Consider the following 7,175-nt stretch of genomic DNA (forward strand, 5'->3'; position numbering starts at 1 on the left):
GTTCATGCTGGATGCATGAGAAGCAGTGGACAGTTGTGTACAGGTTCGGGCCGCTTTGAGATGCGTAACACCCTACGTCCTGGCGTGAGTATTTTATGTGATGGGTTACAAGGAGGTTCTCTAGTGTTGGAGACGTAAAGAGCCGGGTGGATGGCTAAGTAATGAGGTAGATGTCTTTAAAGGGGTGCCCCCTAGGCCTTATATACTCGACCATGGGGCATTACATGCGGATATGATAACAACGTGTGCCTAAGTAATAGTGAACTGATTGAGTATTCTAGGCATGATGGTAGCAATCTCTCCAGGAAAACGATCCACCAAGTCCTAAAGTATCTTGTAAGCTGTTCTGACTGTCCCTTCTCTAGGTGTACGACCTGAAGATCCAAAGTGCCAGCCACCCATAGCTAGATTCTCTGCCCGAGGCTTAACCACTGTTATCATCCAAATACATTCTCGATCAGAGCATGGTCTCTTTTCCCAGAAGTAACGCGGTTCATCCCCCTCTAGGTAACCCAAAGCGAAAAGAATGTGCCACGGCAGGGTGGGTAAACCGTACTCCAAATGGAAAGTGCGACGGTGGCAGGAAACGCTCGCAACAAGCTGGTGACGAGGAACGCGTCCTCACGTAGACTTATGGGCGGTGAGCCTGTGGTGGGCCATATATTATAAGGTTATATTGGTGTGAGAAATAGGGAAAGAATTTTAATTGGTTATTAGCATAGGAGAAAACCTCTACCCACGCTCTAAAAGGGAATGATGAAACAAATGATCAAAACAAGGGTTATGTCATAATGCATGCACATAACTGACGGTCTCACGACCTATTTATACTAACGTCATAAGCAGTGGCATACTCGTTCACTCATTGGTATGCAACTACACGAACTACTCGTATCGAGGTTGGTGTGCCTGCAGAAAAGTTCATTCCAGCCCATCCCCATGATGCAACAATGATAATTGAAAATAATGACAAGCTATCAACTATCTTTCATAAACTGTTGTAAGTAATTCTACACGTCCTTATACAACATGTAGGGTGACCCACACAATAGGACAGACGACTAGCCCCGGTCTGCATGGTCCTACACTTACCTTTCTTACCTTGGCGACGAAACGATGACATAACATACTAACCATCTCATATAATTAATAAAATAAAACACGATGCATGAAACCCTTCCCAAGGTTAGCACTCACTAAGCCACCTAAAGTCCTTATATGGGCTTAAGGGTTGAAAGTTGGCACATTCTTAGTTTTATAAAACCCATTTAAAATTTGTTTGGAATGCCCACATGAGCAGTAACGTGCCAATTCTGCTCCGATGCCAGCTGCGGCGGCTCAACCAGATTTATAACAAATCAAGTATGCTAACCATCTGCCTCACAGTGATTACCTCACACTTGAGCCCATATAAACCCAGGGTCTGATGAATTCATGAAGGATCTCAAACTTTTCCTTCGCAACCAAGATCGTAATGAACTGACATTTACTGCATCAAGTGTTACAACATTCCACAGGGTTTAACATAAATCGGAGTACATAGGGTTATTACAACATGGATGGCACGCAGGCCCCAAATAACTCCAAGTAGCAATCACCGAAGTGATAAGTTTAGCAGAAGCATTTATTTAACTAGCACCCACATCACTTGCGAGGTTTTCGAAATACTATGCCAACATTTGGGTATGCCAACCCACCAAAAGCATGAGACGAGAATGGAGAAGCCCTGCCCTAGGCCTAGTCATCTCCTGTAGCCGGGTATAGGCAGTGCTCACGGTACCCGTAGTACATCTGGCCATCTGCAATAATCATTAGGAATAGCACCTTGAGTACTAGAATGTACTCAGCTAGACTGACCCGTCCAAAACCAGGAAATAAGAAAGTAAAAGACTCCAAGGGTTATGCAAAGCTATATCTGGAGCTGGCTCTTTACATTATAAGACTAACAGAAGTTAATGAAGTTATTAGCAACTTAAAGGGGTTACCAAATTTATTATTCCATTTTAGTAGATCAGTATTGGTACCTATTCCGCTGTAGAACTAGATTTGCACCTGATTCTCTAAATATTCATTGCCAGGATTACTATGAGTCTAGTTATAGCTTTAGTGAAGAATCAAGTTAAGGAAGACTGTTCATAATTATCACATCAAGATTATCCCATCCCTTGACCATATTTGGGAGTAACATCACATCTTATCCCTATCATCAACTCATAGAAAGTGTAGTTCTTAATATGATGAGATAACTCAAGTCAAGTGCTCACTATCTTGGAGCAATGGCAATTTGAATCGGTTACTAACTAGCTGGTGGGTACTCCTAACACAAATCGTACCCATAGTACTTCATGAGATACAATCACCACCACCGTCATTCGAGTAGCAGCCTTGCTGCACATCTCGGATTCCATAGGGGCCACCATACCCAGGAATCGCCCGACTACCAGAGGGTTAGGGCGTACCATCCACCATGGGTCATCTCGTCGTGTCCTCGTCACTCCTCAACCACACCAATAATTGCACCGCGAGGTTGAATCCGGCTGGAATGGTGCTCTGGCTTCACGGTCGGAATGAATTATCCGGCCAGCTAAGTGTATAGGCATAAATTCAACATGACTCGAGGGACCACAACGGTACGGTCCTTAATCGACACAGGCGGGATCACTATGGCCTACATGGTGCCCATAAGAGTTAGTCGTGTCTCATTTTAAATCTTTATTTCTATCATGTATATTACCCGACGACTTTATCCCAAATCAAGCATAAGTAACCACCTATATCTCGCAGGTGACAAGAGATCACCCGACTTCTACCGTCTAAGCAGGCCTAAGCATTTTAAACGTGCTTACTTCAAATAGGTGGCAAGGATAGGGTAAACAAAATAATAAAGGGTATATGCAGCAATTGGTTTCAATCAACTCCTATACCTAATGCAACAATATAGGTAGACAGTGAATAAATTAAAGTATTGCAATTATAGGAAGTTAGATGTCGGGGCTTGACTTTCTCGAAGGAACTGGGGTGGTGATCAGGACACTCCTGAGCTTCAACTTCTAGTTCACCCTCTTCCACGAGAATTCCTGGTAGCTCCTCGACAATTCCCACAGGTACTCCCTCATGCGATCATGTATGATGTATGGATGCAGTATGAAGATACATGATGCTTCATGCAAGAAACATATGATGCTTATGGGTGCATGTAGTGTGCATATTGTGAGTAGATTTACTAGCAGAGGTTTCTACCATATAGTCTACATCGTCCAAGAACATGTAGTCTGTCTTTTCTTGGTTGGTCCTGACTATCACTTAAAGAATCCACCTAACTTAACACAAGTCACATTACAATATTTCTAATTACCTTACTCTACAGGTGTAGACACACTAGGCAATATCCTTCATTTAGCCCCATTTTCTTTTAAAAGTTAGTTATCTCTCAGTGAGAAGGATTTTGTTCAAACCCTAGCTATCACAATAGTAATTATTTCCTACATCATTTCAGACTAACTCACAATTGAAACTAGAATTACATATAACTATTCAAACCTTTCCATACCGTTTAGTTGGACTTATATTGTGAATGCTACTCGACCATTTCAAAATTTACTACAAAAATTATAGCAGGTAGTATTCCTCTATCATACTTTTGCATAGAAATTTCAATTGTTTTGGACCATTATTTTTTATTGCACAAAAATAACAAGAAATGGTGTAGAAAGTAAATTAAACCACTTTACATTACTAAACCAGCCAAACAGTCATTATCATATTTTTCATATACTTTACTTGGCATAAGAATATGTCACAAAAAATTTCACAAACATTTTATCTATAAATATATTTCCATGGTTTTCTAAGGAAATCAGCCATTTTCTATTTTTAGTTTATTATTCAAAATTTTCCTACATGACTGTTGGTTCAAAATAATTTCAAAGATGGTCAGTGACACATGTTTTGCATACAAAAATTTTCACTTGAGTATTCGAGGCTTTGCTATTTATTTCCTATTTTCTAAAGAATGGGCAACTTACCTTCTTAATTCACAACAATAAATTTATCAACAGATCATACCCCTAAAATAATTATCACAAATAAACAACATCTAGAGGAACCTAGTAAAAATTGGGATCATATTTTTCTGGCCTTGAACTTATTTATTTAATTACTTTTAGGAAAACTTGGTTTTCATATTTAAATTCAAACTGTGTACAAAAACATTCAAACTTTGACATGCAGTATTTTTAAATCATAGATCTACTAAAGAGGAGTCCTACAAAATTTATTCCTTCATTTTTCGAGTTCAAAAACTCGAGCCATGGATTTTCCATTGTTCTCTGCGTTTTAAACCAAAAAGGAAAAGGAAACAGAAAAGCCACTTTGCATGTTAGCCCCTCGGGTCTTAGTGAACTACGAATCCTACTTCTAGATCCTCGATAACTGTTCTGCTCAGTCTATGACGGTTTGCGAAACAACCCTCGGGGTTTTGCCTATTTGTGCGTGAGATCATGTCTTCTTCCTCAGAACAGAGAGAGAGAGGAGGATGCGTGGCTCGGTCGACGGCTTACCGGTGGCAGAAATTGCTGGGCGAGTTTACGACAAGCGACGGTGGGTGAAGGCGGCCTCGTTGACGAGCTCAGGGCGGCAGGAGAAAGACGGAGGTGCTCGGTCCACGCGTGCCGGCGGGAACCGAAGCGCTGAGACGTCGATGGTGGCGTGTGGGGTTTGTCGAGCTCGGGAGGAGACGTCGAAGCTTCGACGTACGATGAGGAAGACAATGTGAAGCAACTTAGTTGGAGGCGGATGGTAAGGTCGCGGTCGTGGAGCTCCGCTTGGTGGCAATGCCGCCGTCCGTGGCGAGCTCTTCGCCGAGGGCAACCAAGCTATAGGAGTGGACGAGGAAGGGCGAGTGAGCGCGGAGAAGAGACGGGCGTGATGGCGTGTTCGTACGAATGAGGCAGGCGCTGCTATGGGCTTGCCCACGCGCGGGGACTAGGCGCGGCGCAAAGCCGAGCGCGGCGTCCACGCTTTCGGGCGCGCGCCACCTGGCGGCTGCAATCTGCCCGAGCTGCTGGCGGTAGGGACAGAACGGGAGCACGAAGCGTCGCCTGCTTCAGCCAAAATGTTCCCCTCTCTACCAGCTACAACTTTGTTGTAGGCGTTAGGGTGGTTTAGCTGCTAGATTTTGAATTACAAGCCTCCAAACATTGGTTTGTCAGCACTATGCGAAACAGTGGAAACTGGCTGTCTAACAGTGTCAAAATATGTCAAACGAATTCAAAACCTCGCTAACGTTTTATAGGGTGTGCCCTAAGTAATTATCTACAACTTTTGTAATTGGAGCAATTTGATTAAAGATTATTTTTGTACGAACATACGGGTGTTTGAAAAGAGGTACAAGATTGGACTTAGAAAAAGCAGGGTTATTCCCATTTCTTTAACCCATTTCCCAAACTTTCATTCTTGGTTGAGCTTCATTTATTTTGGAATTTGAGTTCTTATAATTAGTAGTTTTAGGAGTCAAATGATTGCTTCCTAAGTTTTGGTTCTTAATAGTATTTCACTCATTAAGCACAGCATTCACTAAGCCACACCATCACATATAGTTTAAGAAACTATTATCGTGTGAAATCAAGAGTTGAAAGATTAACCATTATCAACCTAGATTATCTAGGTGGATTTACTCATGCACACAAGTACTGAATGATAATCTATTGCCATGGAACATAGGCATCCTATTGGTTCAACAAGAGTTCACTTCACAACAAATAGTGACAGTTTAAGATCCTAATATACGTAGTGAATGATTGATGATGCTCATGATAATGCTTTCATGATGCACATGCAATGTATGAGTATGCTTAACCCCAAGGGTGTTATAATCAACTAGTGGGTCCCGCCAACTGCTCCGGTGACCGATAGAAGTGTGCGCACGCTTTTCTCCCTACCTTGTACCACATTTTTCCCTTAGCACAATGCTATGCACGGCTAAGATGGGTCTCCCCTAAATTTTCTCCTATAGCGCACTATACAACTAAAGCACATAGATTCCACCCCTATTTTTTCTATTCCTACAGCGATTCCCCTAATTCTACTTCTATACCCCACTATAACCATAAAATATTATTTTCCAACCCTATTCATCATCTATTAGCAATTCTTTATTAACTAACAAACACTTGTGTGCATGGATAGAGAGGCAATGGGGCTACACAGTGCTCCCCCGCATCTGGTGAAGTACTACTTGCTCCGCTTGTACTGTAGCATGAAGAGCAGCAAATAGCGTGCACCATTGTGGAGCGTAGGGGCGTCCTGTAGCCGCTGCAGCGCCGTGGGGGGAGCGGACGTGGCAAGCGTTGCAGATAGTCTAAGACAACACTACGCTTTTCCCGCCAATATTGTGCCCATGTGTTAGTCATAATTCTTCTCTCTATTTGTTTTCCCCCATCTTCTATAGTGCCCCTCCGACAGTATGCCCCACATTTTTCCCACACAGTTCTACCCACACTTAAACCAAACACCATAGATTAGTTCTTCTACATGCACATCCGTAAAATCCACCATATGACTTATCTTTAAATCTTATAACTTTTCCATTTCACTTCGATTTCAGCAGTTCACATCAAAGCGTAGATCATTTAAAAAATTATTCTCTTTTATGTTTGGTGTATTGTTTTGTTCCCTCTTATGCTTATTGCTTGTTATGTGTAACATTTAGGTGAGGAGTGATTCCTGCCGAACAAGGAGCAAGCTTGAGAAGGATAAGAGCCAGCTTTTGAGAAGTAAGACAAGTGTTATTCAAGCCATCCTATTAATTTAATATCACTATTGCATTGCATTAATTTGATTGCTCCTATTAAGCATGTCTAGCTATGATTTATCCTCATATGAAACCTTGGATAGATATGTTAGTATTTTACTAGCACTCTACCTTTAATAATATAATTTATATGCTTAATCTTGCTTATTATTTATATGCAACAATGGTAATTAAAACTTACCTTTTAGCAACATGTCAATGGGGGTTTGTACATAAACCTCACCCTAAGGAATGTTTCTATGAGTAATCACCAAGGCTATATTGTGCAACCACAAGGTCTAACATGGGCAATGGCTTAGCTAAAGTAGACTTAAGATCTTGGATGGGTGGATGCTTACCTAGTGTGGCACAAGAGGGGTACAAG

At 41.7% G+C, this 7,175-nt stretch overlaps 1 long non-coding RNA gene across 1 annotated transcript; it reads right to left on the minus strand.

Moving 5' to 3' along the window:
• Positions 1–1,456: 1,456 nt before the first annotated feature.
• On the minus strand, positions 1,457–4,954 carry LOC103653421 (uncharacterized). The gene is made up of 2 exons (XR_565474.3): positions 4,560–4,954; positions 1,457–1,799 (listed from the first exon to the last, which is right to left on the minus strand). It is a non-coding gene; the product is annotated as an uncharacterized lncRNA (long non-coding RNA).
• Positions 4,955–7,175: the final 2,221 nt, after the last annotated feature.

Source organism: Zea mays, chromosome 4, assembly GCF_902167145.1.
Source record: "Zea mays cultivar B73 chromosome 4, Zm-B73-REFERENCE-NAM-5.0, whole genome shotgun sequence".
NCBI lineage: Eukaryota > Viridiplantae > Streptophyta > Magnoliopsida > Poales > Poaceae > Zea > Zea mays.